We start from the raw sequence: 17,752 nt of genomic DNA, 5'->3' as shown, positions 1-17,752 counted from the left end.
GCAGGAATGGACTCTTCTTTTTTCAGGGAATAAACACAAACATGCCCGGTAATGTTTACCTTTAATTCTCACAATTCTGCTAAACCAGCGCGCGCTATCTACCCTGTGCCCTACAATCCCTTCTCATTCTTTCCTCATTGCCCTAGAAGATTATTAAACTTTATTTTTTGAAAGTTGATGAAAACAGTAGTTATAATGCCTGTGCATTTCAAACTCCTTGGTATCACTGAAAATTACTAGGAAAGGACTAAAAGTAGCAATTATCTCCTTACTCCTGGGATCAGCAGTGCTGACACCAAGCCCCTTAATCCTTCCTCAGTTTACAAGGCTTGCCAACCAGCCTCACAAAAGGAGTTCCAACCTCACACAGCCTACACTAGTATGTCCCTCCATTTCTCTTTTCATTGATTAGCTGGAATAAGAAAAGACTTTGTATAAAGAAATACCAACAAGTATGAAACCATCCCTCCTCTCCCCCAGGAGAGGTCAAGTACTCTAAATGCTGCTGCTGCTGCTGCTAAGTCACTTCAGTCATGTCCGACTCTGTGTGACCCCATAGACGGCAGCCCACCAGGCTCCCCCGTCCCTGGATTCTCCAGGCAAGAACACTGGAGTGGGTTGCCATTTCCTTCTCCATTGCGTGCAAGTGAAGTCGCTCAGTCGTGTCTGACCCTCAGCGACCCCATGGACTGCAGCCTACCAGGCTCCTCTGTCCGTGGGATTTTCCAGGCAAGAGTACTGGAGTGGGATGCCATTGCCTTCTCCACTCTAAATGCTGAACTCTACTCTTTTCATTTCCCAAAGACAGATTTGGCCGGTAATCTATTTTGGTCCACATCCCTTTTCCAGATTGTTTTTGGTGTTCTATACTTGCCTAGAGTCGCATTTAAGGTTCACATAAACGTTTTCTAGCAGTCAAAATGATCTTGTTTCAAAAAGGTAGCTTATTCTGGAAATCTTTTCCATTTCTGGATAAAAAAAAAAATGAATCATGCCTAACTCTTTGCGACCTCATGGGCTGTAGCCTGCCAGATTCCTCTGTCCATGGGATTCTCCAGGCAAGAATACTAGAATGGGTTGCCATTTCCTCCTCTAGGGAGTCTTCCCCCCACCACCCAGGGATTGAACCCTTGTCTCTTACATCTACCTGCATTGGCAGGTGGATTCTTTACCGCTATTGCCATCTGGGAAGCCCCAAAATGAGCCAACCAAATGAAAGAGCAGAAAACCTTTAAGAAATTTGTTCCTGACACTCCATTTAAAGGACGGAGAAAAAAATCCCATCTGCCAGCTCTTAGTAAAATGAATATCCTCTTTTACTTGTAATTTTTAAAGTTTTTTTGAATACTTGTCGAGACATATCCAAAACAGTATCTGGTACTTGATTATTCAAAAGCAGCAAGACACCAAATGAGCAAACCAATACCAGCAACCTAAAAATAAAGACTCAATGTGCCCGCTGGACTGGTCAACATGAAAAGCACTTTAGGTACAGAATACCTCAGACTCCTGGATGAGGAACAACTGACAAGTCATTTCTAATTAATCACAACAGCAAGTGGAAAAAGATAGGAAATACTGTCGAAGTGCTCAGGGGAGACAATGAAAACAATCATCAACCTAGAACTAGACAGCAGGCAAAATGCCTCTCGAGAATGACAGTATTTTTTGGTAATGCCCCATTTGTAGGATTTTAAAAGCAGCAAAATGAAAATTGGGCAGATGCACATAAATCGGGAAGGACACGAGACTGAAAGCATTCAAAGGTTTCTTATAAGAATAAAGATACCAATTAACTTTAGGCCTTAAGTTAAACATGAAATGTCTAAGATCACCAGAAGCGTCTAATCTCTTACTGAGTACAGGCAAAAAGAGTAGACAGGAATTAAGGGGGAAAGAATCCCACAATACATAGCCAAGAAAAGAAATAGAAAAGGGAAAAAACCCCATTCAGAAAGCAAAAATACCACAGCAGAAATAAACCAAATATTTCAATCACAATTAATGTAAATTAGTTGAAATATGAGAAGTCGAATAATGAAAATGCAATCCATCTGTGTGCTGCTTTCAAAAGGCACACCAAAGACGACACTTAAGAAGCAAAAAAATTCTTATCAGGCAAACATTAATTAAAAGTCACTTGGTACAGCTACCCCAATATCCAACAAAATTGTATTTTAGTGGAAAAAACGTTCCTAGAATCAAAGATTCACTACAGAATGACAAACTGTGCAGGTCACTAGAAACAATTCTAAACTTATAAAGCAAAAACTGAGAACTACAAGAATTCAGCAAATCTCCCATCATAATGAAATTTTAACAATACCCCTCTCTGGAACTAAGGGAACAAGCAGACAATATTAGTTGAGGACACTAGTTTGAATGTGACTTCCATTAATGTGCTTCATCTAACAGACATGGGAAAACCAGACCTTAAAATTAGAAACACATTCTTTTTAAACACACATGGAATAAAAATTTGCTACTAACTAGACGCTGTTAAAGGGAAAAGGCAAAGGCACCCCACTCCAGTACTCTTGCGTGGAAAGTCCCATGGACAGAGGAGCCTGGTAGGCTGCAGTCCATGGGGTCGCTGAGGGTCAGACACGACTGAGCGACTTCACTTTCACGCACTGGGGAAGGCAATGGCAACCCACTCCAGTGTTCCTGCCTGGAGAATCCCGGGGACGGGGGAGCCTGGTGGGCTGCCATCTATGGGGTCACAGAGAGTCCGACACGACTGAAGCGACTTAGCACCAGCAGCAGTAGCAGTTAAAACAGCCTCAACAAATTTCAAAGAGTAAGTATCACATGACCACATCTTATGAGCACAATGTATGCTGGCAATCAGTAACAGAACTTAAAAGATACATATACACACACACATCAAGATTTTTCAATATACTTTCTAAACCTCTAAGTCAAAAAGAAGTCAAAATGAAACTGTGAATATATTCAGAACTGAAAGATAAAAATCCTACACAGCAAAAGTGTTATTTAAAGGGTAATTACTACTCTATTTACATATATATAAGTACATATTATGCATGCTAAAAATTAATGACCTAAGAATCCTGTTTAAGAAATTAAATATTAATTAATTACAAGTCAGGCAGATTCCAAAAATAAGAAGTTATAATTTTCTTCCAATATAACTGAAAATTCAGACAAAATGAGTTTTAGAAAAACGTAAATTACCAAATATGACTCAAGAAAAAGACTCTAATGATCCTATAAATATTAAAGCAATTAAATCAATAATTTTTAAATCTCAGAGAGAAAACACCACACCCTTATGGTTTTACAGGCAAGTTTTATAAGACACTGAAGGAACAAATAATCCTAATTTTACTTAGGAACCCTCTAAGAAAATAAAAAGGAGGAAACACCAGTTTATTTTATGAGACTAGAATACTCTTGATAACAAAACTCATAAGGCTGATACAACAAAAAAGGAAAATGAGAGATCATTCTTACCAATAAACATAGATACATAAATCCTGAGATATTAGCAAATTAAAAACAAAAGGGGTGGGAGGAACTCCCTGGCAGTCCAGTGGTTAGGACTCTCCACTGCTGGGGCCCAGGTTCAATCCCTGGTTGAGGAACTAAGATTCCACAAGTATGGAAAGGCCAGAAAAAAAGCCCAAAACAAACAGAAAAACAACAACAAAAACGTGAAACAGACGAAAACATATATAACAAAAACAAAGCAAAAAAGCCTTGTTTAAAAAAGAATACATCATTATCAAGCTGGAAAAACTGTCATATCATCATCTCGACAGAGGTAGAAAATGCATTCCATTAGGACTGCCCTGGCGGTCCAGTGGTTAAGAATCCGCCTGCCAATGCAGGGTACACGTTTTGATCCCTGGTCAGGAACTGAGGCCCCATATGCCCTAGAGCCCGCTGCTCTGCAACGAGAAGCCCGCGCACCACGAGCAGAGAGCAGCTCCACTCACCACAGCTAGAAAAGCAAGACCCCCCCAGAGCCAGAAGTAAATGAATAAGTGGAAAAACTTTTAACGCATCAATTAAGTTCAGTGCCCACTTGTGAACTTTTTTTAATTCTCCGTAAACTAAGGTTGAAGAAATCTTCCTCAACCTGTTAAAAGAAAAAAAAAGTATCCACACATGCAATGGTAAAAGATAAAAACATTTCCCTTAAAACTGGGACTGTGATAAGGATGCCCGCCACTACCATTTATATTCTCCACTGGTGATGGCTGCCATGCAGCAACGCAGTAAGACGAGAGTAAAATATATTAAACAATAGAAGGACTGGAAAGAAATGAACTGTCATTATTCACAGATGAGATGATTATCTACATAAAATCCCCAGGAGTCCACAAGCAAATTATTAAGCTAGAGAAGCTACTAGATATAATAGCCACATACAAAGTCATCTGCATTTCCATTTGCCAACAAACACAAATTGTTAACTTAAAAAAAAAATTTACAACAGCAACAAAAATATAAAGTAGCCAAAGAATAAATTAACAAAAAATATGCAAAATTTGTAGAAAGAAAAGAATATAAAACTTTTAAAAAGACAACTACCTATAAATCAAAAAATCTATTTCCTCTTCTACCTGGGTAGTATAAAGGACAGAGGAAAAGATCAGAAAATACTAAAATCCATTTTTGTCCTTTTATTACATGCTTTCAATAAACACGTTTTTAAAAATCCCATAAACACAGTAAAACATTCACAAATTGGGAAAAGATATTTGTCACAAAGATAATAAGAATCAGAATATATAAGAATTGCTACAAATAAGAAAAATCAAACTCAAGAGGAAAAAATAAGACATAAACAGGAAAAAAAGAGAGAGAGACATAAACAGGTATTTCACAAAAGTAGAAATCTAAATAGCCAAAAAAAGATGCTCAACTTCGTTAGTAATTTGAAAAAAGAACATTAAAACCATGCAGTGATAAATAAAAGTGGGCAAAGAACTATTTGAACAGACTTTCCTCTAAAAAAGATACACAACAGCCAATACATACATGACAAGATGCTCAACAATATTAGTCACTCAGGAAAGGGAAAACCACAATGATACACCACACTTCACACCCACTAACATGGCTATAATTTGTTTTTAAAAGGAAAAGAATATATATTAGTGAGAACATGGAGAAATTAGAACCCTGGTATGGTGTTGGGGAGATGTAATATGGTACAGTCACTTTGGAAAACAGTTTGGTAGTTCAAAATTTTAAAACACAGGAACATTACCCAACAATTCCACTCCTAAGTACACACCAAGAGAAATAAATACCTACGTCCCTCCAAAGACTCATAGGCAAACACTCACAGCAGTATGGTTGAGAACAGTCAAAAAGTGGAATTAAGCCAAACGTCCACCAACTTATAAATAGATAAATAACGGTATGTCCATGCGCTCCAACGCAACAAAGCACTAGTACTGAAATATGCTACATGCTGAGCAAAAGAAGCAAGTCACCAAAGACCACATACTGTACGATTCCATTTACGTGAAACGTCCAGAACCGGCAAGTCCACGGCTGCCCAGGAGTTACGTGGAAATCGAATCACTGCTAACAAGTGCAAGGGTTCTTTTCAGGATGATGAAATGTTCTAAACATTAGATTGTGGTGATCATTACACAATTCTCTGAACATAGTAAGACCTATTAGACTGTACCCTTTAAAGGGGTAAACTGTAACATGTAATTACGTCTCAATAAAACTAGTAACTAATGAGATGTAAGGTCATAACCACCAATTTGACAAATATAAAAAAGTCTGGCAACACCAAGAGCTGGCAAAGATGGAGAACAACAGCGCTGGCAGGAGGGTACTTCTAACTAAAGATCAATTACTTTTAACTGAAGTGAAAACTGTACAGGTCCCACTATCCTGCGATTCTAAGTCTCTCCAGGCTTTATACCTTGCAGAAATGTTTCTTGCACTTGTCCAAAGCCTCATTGTTCTTTACTGGAAACAAACAATCTTATCCCATAAGGACAGGACAAAGAATAAAATGAAATATATTCAGTCTGAAAAAGAACACAGAAGCGAAAAGGAATAAACTAGAATTACACACATCAACGTGGGTTTCCCAGGGGCTCAGTGGTACAGAATCTGCCTGCCAATGCAGGAGACGTAGGTTTGATCCCTGTGAGAAAGATCCCTGGAGAAGGAAAAGGCAACCTACTCCAGTATTCTTGCCTGGGCAATCCCATGGACAGAGTAGCCTGGAAGGCTACAGTCCCCCATGGGGTCACAGAAGAGTCTGATACAACTTAGCAACTAAACACATCACTGTAGCCAAAACTCATTATCTGCAGGGCCTCACTTCCCTCCCTTCCCAGCTCCAAGTCCAGGCCTCCCCATTATAAATGCCCCTTTGCCTTCTCTCTTTTTTAAACTGGAGTATAGATGCTTTACAGCGCTGTGCTGCCTTCTGCTTGCTGTACAAGGTGACTCAGCCACACGCACACGTGCAGCCCCTGCCTCTTGGACCTCCCTCCCCTCGCCCACCCAGGATCCCACTTGTCTAGACTACCAGAGCACCGAGCTGCGACCCCAGACCACACAGCAGGCTCCCACTAGCTATCCACTTTACACCACTCAGCAGGCTCCCACTAGCTATCCACTTTACACACGGCAGTGGCCTTCCCTTGCTCTGTCACTCTTGCGTGCAGAAATCACAGCTGCAACACTGCCTACTCTAGCCCCAGGAAAAAGAACACAACTGCTTTTTTCCACTTCAAACGAGGATGGCTCCCCCTGAGTTCCACACTGCAGATCCACTCACATTCTTTCTTTCCATAGAATACTCGGCACTTTCTCCTCACAGACCACCTGCCCTGAAAGTCGCTCAGTCATGTCCGACTCTTTGCAACCCCGTGGGCTATACAGTCCTTGGAATTCTCCAGGCCCTACTCACCCTCACTTTCACTGACTGGTAACTCCTTCCTGTTTCACTGAGCAGGAAACCGTCCTGGGGTTCCCTGGTGGCTCAGTAGTGAAGGATCTACGTGCCAACACGGGAGACACAGGCTCGCTCCCCGGTCAAGGCCGCTCCCTCGGCCTGTGCGCCACAACCACTGAGCCCGCGAACCGCAGCTACTGAGCCTGGGCTCTGCCACGAGAAGCCCATGTACACAGAGTAGACGCCCCTCGCCCCAACTAGAGAAAAGCCCGAGCAGCAACAAAGACCCTCAACAGCCAAAACAAATTAAATGAATTTTAAAAAAAAGAAAAGAAAACAGTCCTGCTCCCACCAAGTGAGCACCCAAGTCTGCTCCCCGTCCTCTCACCAAGCAAGAGCCGGTGGACGCTCCCCGTGGGTCCACTCCCCGTGGGTCCACTCCCTGTCTCTTTTCCAGAAACGCACGTCATCAGGTGTGCGTTCGATACAGACATCATCTCCCACCAACAGTACAGAAACACGGTAACTTCGCCATCTCACAAAGCCTTCTTCATGGTCCCAACTCTCCCTCTAGCGAAAGGGCTTTCCTCTGTGTCCTCTGCCCTCAAGCCCTCGGGAAGCCTCCCTCCCAGGCCCTCCCCACACCACCGCGTGCGGACTGCTCCCATCAAGACCATCGATGACTCATGTGCCACTGAAGCCACAGGACAAGCCCAGGGCCCTCAGGCCCCTGGAGGGCACGGCAGGAGCACTGCACGGGGGCTCTCCCTCCCTCCCCCTTGAAGACCCCTCCCCTGACTTCAGAGATTCAAGGGCCCCCTGCTCCTCCTCCACCTCGGAAACTGCCCGGCCCCCTTTTGCTCGCTGCTTCGGCCCTCATCCTGCACTCACTCAGCATCAAGACTTCTAAGTGTCAGAGAACACTGAACGCTCTCACGTCTGTCTTCAGCCAGACCTCTCCCCTCCGCTCTGAACACCTTCATCCCACGTGGCTCCAAGCGGCTCTCTGGAGTTTCACAAGAGCAGCGGGCCCAGACCCCAACCTTACTTCAACAACTGGTGCCGCCCACAATCTTGACCACAAGCAGAAACCTCTGGTCGGTAGGGAGCACCTTCACCTCTGTCTCAGCCACGTTCAATCTGCCAGCAAATCCTGGCGGCTCTACTGTCCACAGGCATCCAGCATCCACCCCTTCTCCCTGCCCCCCCTGCCCCCCTTCAGTCCAAGCTGCCGTCGCTGTTCTGGGGGGTCCTCGGCACCAGAGGGACAACTATTCTTAACACGGTTTCAGGGGACCATTTAAAAACATATCAGATCTCATGTCACACCACTACCCAAAACACTTCCATGACTTCCCATCTCATTCACAGAAAAAGGCAAAATCCTAACCCTGGCCTGCATGAATGGCTCCCACCCCACCCCCTCTGACCTCCTCCCCTGCCATCCTCCACCCCGCCAGGCTGGCCTCTGTCTCCCCAGCACATCAGCTACAACCCTTCTTAGCACCACACGCACACTGGACTCTACCTAAAGACTCCCCCTAACTCACCCCCACCTGCAGCCCCGTGGCTCCCTCCCCCACCTGCTAATGTTCAGAGGTCTCAGGAAGGCCCATCCTGACCACCTTATCCAATCTGCAAACAGCCCCCACCCAGCCACTCCTAGTTGACTCTGCTCCCAGCTGTACCACCCCATGACAGGTGCCATCTCTGACTCACCTGTTAACCGTCTTTCTCCACTAAAATGTAACTTCCGGAGGACAGGGACAATGACAATGTCTTTCTGGCTCACTACTAATATAGTCAGCATCACAACATATGTCTTAGTGCCTAGGACGTAAGTACTCAAACATACAAATGAATCTCAAAAAGCAGCAAGAGAAGAGGGTGAGTTACACAACAAAATGATTCAATTTATACAAAGACATTCAAAAACTAAATTACATTATGTAAGGATAAAAGGATACATGCACAGGTGCTAACACCATAAAGTTAATCAACAAAATGACACACCCAGGGCAGCCCTGCTTAAGGGAGGTGAGAAGAGGGAGGGATGGGGGGGGGGGGGTCATACAGGAAGCCAAAGGGAACGCAACATTCTGTCACTTAAACTGGTGGTCTTAACGTTTAACATCTGTACACATGCCAATACAGACTCTTGGAATGTATGATCCCAGTAAAAATTAAAATAAAAATATAGGTTAGAACAAGACAGGTCAAACCTAGCCCACCGCCTCTTTTTGTAAATAAAGTTCTATTAGAAGCTTCATTTGTTCATGTGTTGACTATGAATGCTTTCACACCACGGCAGCAGAACTGAGTGGTTCCAGAGCCCACAGAGCCTGACGTATTCATTACCTGGCCCTTTACAGAACACAGCTGTCTGGTTATCATGTGAAATTTGTTAACAAATTAAGAGCAACATTTAAAAGAGCCAATCATCAATCCTCAAGGACGTCCCTGGCAGTCCAGTGGTTAAGACTCCATAGTTCCACTGCAAGAGGCTCGGGTTTGATCCCTGGCCGTGAAACTAGGATCCCACATGCCACACAGCTGAGTACATAAATTAAAAAAAGTTCAAAAAACAAAAGGAAAAAAAAAAGTGATCCTTCAAGACATGTGTGATTATCTCACAGCACAGAACATTGAAAAAATATGGCTCTATGTAACATGAGGGACTCCAAAGCAAAGTTTTTTATACTGTCCTCAAGCACCAGAGAGAGAGATTTTAAAGATGAATATTTCAGAACGTGCTTGCGTGCTCAGTTGTGTCCGACTCAGCAAAACCTCAAATTTATGATCTCTACTCTCACCACAGTTAAAAAAAAAAAAAAAGTCACATTTTAGTAAGTAAAATCTATATAAAACAATCCAAATTTGGGGGGTGGGGGACACCCCTACCTACCTCTGTGCCCTGCCCTGACCCACCTCACCGCCCCCCTATGCTTCCTCAGAGCAGCTAGTCAGAACTCCAGGCCTTCTACCATAACACTCCACTCCATTTCTTCAGGGCGTTTCCCTGCAACTTCTATTAGTCATTTCTGACCTTATTTCACGGTCACTAGCAAGAAGACTGATAACAGTAATAAGACCCAAACAAACATTACTGTGTACTAGGCACTGTACTAACAAGTTTACATTTCATATTCATTTCACAGATAAGGAAACTAAGGAACAGAGATGCCATCTAACATCATGATTACACAGCTGAAGACTGGGAGCCAGAACTCAAAGTCAGCTATTTTAGGTCCTTTGCACTCTTGCCCTCCACAAGATACTCTGGCCTGAGAGCAGAGAACAGGTCCTGATCTGTGAAAACTCCCTCAGTTCGATATGCTATGCCTATGATGGGCGCCAAATGCACAGCTGCTGCGCCATCTATGAGTGTCGTAATAAACCAAGGACAGAAGGGACTGGGTCTCCTGGAAGGCAGCGGAGGCAGGTGTGAACTGCCCACTGCCCAGAGGCAACAGAAACCCTGTGTATCTCCGTCAACAAAAGGGAACCAGGAGGCACTACCCCTCACCTACGACAATGACAAAAACAGACAGACAAAACACCAGCTCAGAAGTTAAACATTTATTCTTTAACTTTTATTGGAGTATAGCTGATTGATTACAATGTTGTATTTATTCTTAACTCTCAGTGAGTTCCAGCTATGCTATTGCTGAAACAACTGACACTTAAAATTATGGTCTAGTGGGGCCACCAAAACCCTAAGGCCTCACCCAGGAACTGAGATTTCTCTGCTGCCTACAGGCCCCTTCTCCCGCATGACCTAAATTTTTCTCTAATATCAATAACCTCCAAAACCGTGATTCTCATGAAAGGAAGCGCCAAACAGCCAAAAGAGTCAATACTTGTCAATGTTCCTCCCACCACTGCCTCGTCTGGAGAATGAAAGCCCAGGCCTCACCAAGATCCAGCCAGTGTCTCCTGACCAAGCCTCACTGGACAGTGCAAGCCACCCCGGAATGTGCCTTAGTGGCCAGTACAGCTGCTGCCTCGCTTGCCCCGCTTAGGGTCTCAGGGGGCCACGCATCTTCAGGCAAGCTCCCCTTCTCGTCAGTGTCTCTGACGCACTGCACTATTTTCACGCCAGCATTACTGTTTAGATTTACATACAAGTACAGGGAACTTTAGGCTCTCACTAGCGAGCCACATAGCTTTCTCCAAGTCTGACTCAACATTCAGTCATACTTTTATTTCTGCAGTCTTTTTACTTTTCTGCAACCTTTTAAGTGCTGCTTCCTACTGTTTCAAAAAAAAAAAAAAACAATCTCATTCATCTTCCCTTTGGGCCCCCAGACTTCATGGCAGTCAGCCTCTGGGGCACACAAGCCATTCCAAATCAATACACACTCCCTCTGTAAGAAATTCTGGAACTAATAATACCCTTTCTCCAGAGATGCCAAGAAGTATAAAATCAGAGTCTCTGTATCAGGAAAGATGTTCATAATCTATTCAAATTTATTTATATAAAATCAGTCAACTGTGGAGTCTTCACTAATACTTAATAATCAAACAGGTCAACACTAGCCAGCAGAAGTGAGAAGTAGTAAACCGCCTCTACTCAGATCTTTGTGAGTCTGCGACACAAAAATGTCCCAGTTAAGGTAGGAAGCCTTTCAAGTACCGCCAAGGTTCCCTTTCACTTGCTTCTTTACCATCTAGCCAATCTACCTGATATCCAGATGTCAGTTCATAAACATCCAAACCGTGAAACAAACTGGGCATTGATCCTACTAGTAACTCTCTCTCCTCTCAGTAAAGAAAAATAAAGGGGGAGGGAGGAAGAAAGGGGGTTTCCATGGCAACTAAATCTAAGTCAAAGTCAAAAGGCCACAAAAACAAATCTCCGGTCACCTCAATCCAGACTGCAGCAGGAAAAAATACCCATTCCCACTGGAAGCACCATGGATTTCAAGCACACTCAAGACGTTTAGCATGAATCTACACCAAGCCTCTCATCAGTAGGGAAAGTGAGCTTCTCCAGTTTGATCAAGTGACAGCCAACATCTATGGAGCAAAAGACAACACAGGCCACTCCTACTTGTTATTACTGAGCAGCTTCACTAGCGCTGCCGCTGCCGCTCAGTCACTCTAGTCGTGTCCGACTCTGCGCGACCCCGGAGATGGCAGCCCACCAGGCTCCGCCGTCCCCGGGATTCTCCAGGCAAGAACACAGCAAGAATAACGGCATTGCTTTTTAAAACAAACCAAACCAAAGAGGGAAGTGGAAGTTAACTATTTAATACCTATGAGAAACAAAGGTGTAACTACTTCATTCTTTGACAACAGACTTCTGGCAATCTCAAACCACCCAACCAACAATTACAAGCTCTTTGCTCTGAAGCCTCAAGGGCCTCTCACTAAAAGTCTGCTTACTTACTTACACCACACTACTCAGTTCACAAGCTGAGATATCTGGCCTCAGCGCAAAGGACGTCCCTTGTCATTGCTGCCTCCCCCCAAAGACTGAAAGTCCTTAAGTGCCTGTTGATGAGTGAATCCCTAATAGTGTTCTTGACAGAGTAAGGATTCAATATATTTGCTGATCAAATAAATGAGAACTAGACAGCAGCATTCCTGGCTTTCCCGTGAATGGTCCCATTATCTACCTGGTAATGCTCTCTTCCCAGCACCTCCGTGCCACAGCACTGCACTGGGTTTAGGGCAGCCAAGAGCGGAGGAGACTCGGGTGACACTATGCATCTCTTACGCGCAATTCAGAGACAATTCAAATGAATACACATGCAGAACAGAAACAAGCTCGGGCTCAGAGGCTCCCTGGGGGCTCCCGCATAAAGAGCCTGCCGCCAACGCAGGAGACCTCGGTTCCGTCCTGCGTCAGGATGGGCCCCTGGAGAAGGAAATGGCAACTCACTCCAGTATTCTGGCCTGGAGAATCCCATGGACAGGGAAGCCTGGCAGGCTACAGTCCACGGGGTCTCAGAGTCAGACGTGACTTAGCAACTACTCACACAGAAGAAACAGACGCTGACGGGGTCACCTGTCATTCTCAGCATCTCAGTGAAAGTCGCTCAGTCATGTCTGACTCTCTGCGAACCCACGGACACACAGCAATGGGGCAAATTTCAGGACGAAGGAGGAGATCTCCCGGATCTCCCTTTTATACGTCCAGACTTTTAACATTCAGTTGGCAAAGATCTGTAGTTTTATAGTAACCTTCATCCCACTCAATACACTAGGATCATCCGTATTCTAAGGATGTGAGAGAAAAGGAGTTCTCTTTCACTGCACTTCATCTCCCCAGAGGGAAAAACACTTGCCCACTCCGGTCAGAGTGCAGGGTTCAGGCAAGCCCCCTGTGGTAGCAAGCAAGGGTCACCATGTTAAAAGATAAGCATTCAATCTGCCTCTCACCTGCCTTGTGAAGGGCAGATGTGGCAAACCAATCCAGGGCTAACTCTCTGAAAACAGGCCTTCATTAAAATAATAATAATGAAGCTGGCATCTAAAAACATAATTGACAGCTGACTGACAGGATGAGGGCAGAAATGACAAAACTCAAAAATCACAGCAGGATAAGGATATTTAGCATAGCCAGTAACAGCCCTGAACACCTGAGAGCTTCAGCACAATATGTTGATGGAGTCTCACGAAGCAAGAGAAAAACAAAAGTTTCTCAATTACTTTATAAAACATTCACTTTAAAAAACGTTTTTCAAAGCTCAGTCTTCAGGCACCTGAAAACGATGTATACCATCTTTCCCCATTACTAAGTCATGTCCCAGGAGGGTCGAGGTATAGACAAGCTCACAGGTGACAGGACCCCTTGACCCACACGCAGCTCCTGAAATCTGTGGTCTAGTGGTGCCAGAACCTAGCTGCACATCAGTATTACTCGGGAGCTTTTAGAAACGTTCTCACTCTCATCACACATTTACAGAACAGTCTTGAAAAGTATCCCCAATGATCCCAAAGCAGGTCAGCTCAGCATCTGTCTGGAGCAGGGTTTCTCGACCTCAGCACCGCTGACCTCTGGGGGGCTAACGTCCTGCTGAGGGGTGAGGCTGCCATCTTGTGCATCACAGGGTGTCCAGCTGCATCCCTGGTCTCTACCTTCTAGAAGCCACGGCCCAACTCCACAGATGTGACAAGCAAAATTTACTTCTCCAGATATCACCAGATGATTCTTGGGGGCAAAATCCGCCCCCCAAAGTTGAGAACTACTGCTCTAGAGTAAATTTAAAAACGGTCATCTGAGGCTCCTTTAAGAAGGGAAAAAAATAAGAAAACTTCCAAAAGCCAAGAAATCAGGTCTATTCTTTCCATCCAGCTCACCTAAGAAAAAGCAGTCAACTCTACTTGGCCACACCAGGGCTTATGAGAACCAACCACAGCCTCTTGTGCTTTGTACGTAAATAAACTGAGTTTTAATTGAGCAGATGGTTACAAGACCTTCACTGTCACTACCATTCTTAACCATTCTATATCAGTAAGAAAGCATTGTAAAATTTTAGACAAATATATACTCAGGCTACCTCTCAAATATCCAATATATAAAACCACAAGATTCAAGTTTATCAAAGAAGCAAACTAAATACCAATCCTGACAAATACTGTTTTAAGGAAGATGTCTTGTCTGTAATAAGCACCTTATCTCTGTACCACATCAGCGCCAAAATTTATTTCAAAGAGACTAAGCAAGCCTCACCCTGTCAGGCCTTAACTTCATCACTATTCCTTTTCTGTCCAGTTAGGGTCTGATTCTCAAATTGCCAGACAGTTAATTGAAACCATCAAGTTTTGTTCTGCTATACTTTACACAAAAGCTAGTTTTCTAATCTAAAACAATCTTCTTCCTGTTCAGTAAGTTACACCAGCAAGATGTTCATCTCTACTTAAGACGGAGTCTATCAAATTAACATTTCCCAGGGCAACAAAGCAAGCCAGGTCCCAAGCAGGTAATTCCAGGGGAAGGACAAGCCTGGTTTCAAGCAGCAGGGAGAAGACCACAGGGCAGGAATCAATAGACTCTGAGTAGATGCATGAGTGGATGGCATTCTGTTAGATATTCTAGACTCTCTGATCAAACTTAGCTGAAATGCAAAATAACTTCGAAAGCATCCACCCAGGACAACAGTTATTTCCCAAAGTACCTTCACTGAAAAATATCTCAATACACAGTAACCTTTCAAACCTCAGTAAGAACCCAAGAGTACACTAAGAAACTCTCCAGTTACTACTGATTTGGGGGCCAATCACAGGCAATAAGCGGTATTCAAAAGTACAGGAGGAACAAAATCTGACGTGAGCTCCTGGTGGGCTTTTATTTAACCATCTCTTCAACAAGCCAGTCTGAGGCATCACCACTAATGACTCCAGAAAACGTCTGTACACGTAATCAATCCTCAGCCACCCTCTCCTGGGTGGTTCTCAGCCGGAAAGACTCTTAAAAACACAAGAGCTTTCTAAAGCCAGCCACGAAAAGCCAGGACTTCCCAATACTATCTAAACATTTAAAAACCAAATCCAAATTAATAATAGCCACTAATTACTAAGCGGATTCCTCACGCCAGGCACCGTTTCTAGCTGCTTTACACATATTAACTCATTTCCTCCCGACAGACTGCTGAGGCAGCCACTGCTGTTATTCCCGTATTACAGAAAAAGCAGAGAGGTTGAGGGACTTGCCCAAGGTCACAGGGCCAGAAAGTGGTGAAGCCAAGATCTGGAAACCACGCCGTCTAACTCGACAGCAAAAGAAGCTCCAACACCATCCCTTCAGTGGGTCTTCCAGCGGCTGGAAATCCGGAGCCTCTTTCCCACTTGCTGCCTACCTACAACGTGACCTTGAGGACAAAATCGCAGTCAACTCCACGTTAACAAAACAGCCACATTCACAAGTGCTGTGACGATAAAAGGAAACAACTCCCAAGCGCCGCTCCCAGAAAAGCTCGATCCGACCCACAGAGAAAATGGGTTAAGTACAGAGATTACACGGAGCTCGGAGGGTGAGACGCCAAGACACCCAGGTGCATCCAAGGACTCGTGCCATTCACCTCCAACCAAGAGTCCAAGTTGTGGTCAGAGAAAGCCGGGCCGCAGGAAACCCCTCCAAGGGAGCGGCGAGAGGGCTTCTTTAAGAGGGAGGTACTTGCGGCCGAGAGGACCACCCCCCCACCCTAGCGCGTATTCGCCAGGGAGACTTTCGCGACCAGGTCTGAGCTGGAGTCGCAACCCTGGAGTTTAAAAAAAAAAAAAAATCACTCGGAAGGAGGCTTTAAACACTCCGAGCCGGGCGGCGGCGTATCCCGCTGACTCTGCGGCGAGGGAGCAGAAACCCACAGAACTTGTTTCCCGGAGAACCGAGTCCAACAATGGCCTCTTCGGGAGTCTCCGGCGAGCCGCCGCCGCCTCAACTTGACACGCTGCGGGGCCCGCGCCCAGAGAACTTGTCCGGGGCCCGCGGGCAGCGGGCGGTGCTCGCTCGGGGCGGGCCGGCCGGCGCGGAGCGGGGCCCGGCCGGGTGAGGGGCGCGCCCGGCCGGCGGCCCGCCCGCCCGCCGCGCCAGGCCGCGGACGTCAACCCGGGCGCAAAGTTCGCCTCCCGGCCCGCGGCCCGACTCGGCGAGGGGCCCCGCAGCGGGCGAGCGGGCGGCTGACAGGCGCGGGCGGGGACGGGCCAGGGAGCCCGGGCGCCGCGCCTCCCCGGCGGCCGAGAGGCGAATTCCGGGGGGGAGGGGAGGGGGCCGGGACGCTCCCTCCCCGCGCCGCCGAGGCCGGGCGGAGGAGCCCCGCCGCCGCCGCCCGCGCGCCGCGCACCCAGCGCACCCCGCGCTGCGGCCCGCTCCGCCGCGCCCCCCCTCCTCATTACCTGGAGGTGCCCGCGACTCGCCGCTAGTTGCGCTCAGGCGGGAAACGCGCTCACCGACACCATCAGCGAAGCGCCCAAAATGGCGGACGTATCAAGCAGGCCTTGAGTTCCCCCCGCCCTCCCTCCGAGCGCCTCGCGGCCAATCACGACCCTGCCCCCGCCCCCGGCTCCGCGCTCACTGGCCTTCCTCTCCCGCCCCCTGCCGCCTATTGGATCACTCTGCGGCCCCCGTTGAACCTACTCCGATTGGCTCGCGGACACCGTCCGTCAAGGGCGAGGGGGCGCATTCTTTTCCCATGGACTTGATGGATCCGGAACCTCTAGGACCCCGGAGTCTGGAGCCAACAAATCAGAAACCGAGGGAAACCTTGTCTGGGTTCCCCCCAACTACGCCATAGCAACAGCAGGGCCTTCTCTTGACGGACGGCTGGGGCCACCAATCCGATGGCCAATGCTTTTTAAAACTAAAGTGAGCCAAGCCAATCATGGCAGTAGGTCTGCACAAGAAGGGAGCTGCACAAGAACCAATGGGGTAGCGAGACCCGCGGGCAGGCGGGCCGGAGGGCCCGGAGGAAACCGGTGATGACGTGAGCCACCATGTGTCTCGGTGGCGGAAGTATGCCAGGAGCTGGGGAATTAGCTCAAGTGGTAGAGCGCTCGCTTAGCATGTGAGAGGTAGCGGGATCGATGCCCGCATTCTCCACGGCTGAATTTTATAAAGTTGGGGAGGGAGCGGGGAAATTGGCAGTCAGTGTCACTCGTCTCAAAGGTGAAGTTTGTACCAGGAGATGTGAGGACAAGTTGTGCTAGGTGCCCCTATCTGTGCACCGGCCTCTGCTAGGGAGAAAAACTGGATGGATTGGGGGGTGGTCTTCCTTTTGCCTTGCGGAAGGATTTATGCAGAAGTTGCTTCTTCAAATGTAGTGGTAGTGAGCACTTTGTTCCCCGCCGGCCGGGGTACACAGGAGCAGAGGTTCCCGGACGTCAGACTCCACCTGAGCAACA

The 17,752-nt window shown here is 46.3% G+C and overlaps 1 protein-coding gene and 1 non-coding gene across 16 annotated transcripts in view; one reads left to right on the top strand and one right to left on the bottom strand.

Moving 5' to 3' along the window:
• Window positions 1-17,273, bottom strand: part of PPP6R3 (protein phosphatase 6 regulatory subunit 3) — a 122,769-nt gene extending 105,496 nt beyond the window's left edge. For 4 of the 15 annotated variants that reach the window (XM_069565609.1, XM_069565614.1, XM_069565616.1 and 1 more), the window contains exon 1: window positions 16,748-16,873. The gene's annotated coding sequence lies outside the window, so the exon portion shown is untranslated. Of the gene's footprint in view, window positions 1-15,862; window positions 16,500-16,747; window positions 16,901-16,988 lie in introns of those variants that run through there. The other 11 variants (XM_069565615.1, XM_069565622.1, XM_069565607.1 and 8 more) reach the window with 10 other exon arrangements.
• Window positions 17,274-17,377: 104 nt separating this feature from the next.
• TRNAA-AGC (transfer RNA alanine (anticodon AGC)) lies at window positions 17,378-17,450 on the top strand. The gene has a single exon. It is a non-coding gene; the product is annotated as a tRNA-Ala (tRNA).
• Window positions 17,451-17,752: the final 302 nt, after the last annotated feature.

Source organism: Ovis canadensis, chromosome 21 (assembly GCF_042477335.2).
Source record: "Ovis canadensis isolate MfBH-ARS-UI-01 breed Bighorn chromosome 21, ARS-UI_OviCan_v2, whole genome shotgun sequence".
Classification (NCBI taxonomy): Eukaryota; Metazoa; Chordata; class Mammalia; order Artiodactyla; family Bovidae; genus Ovis; species Ovis canadensis.
The sequence above is the reverse complement of the archived record's forward strand: the minus strand, read 5'-3'. Positions and strand labels throughout refer to the sequence as shown.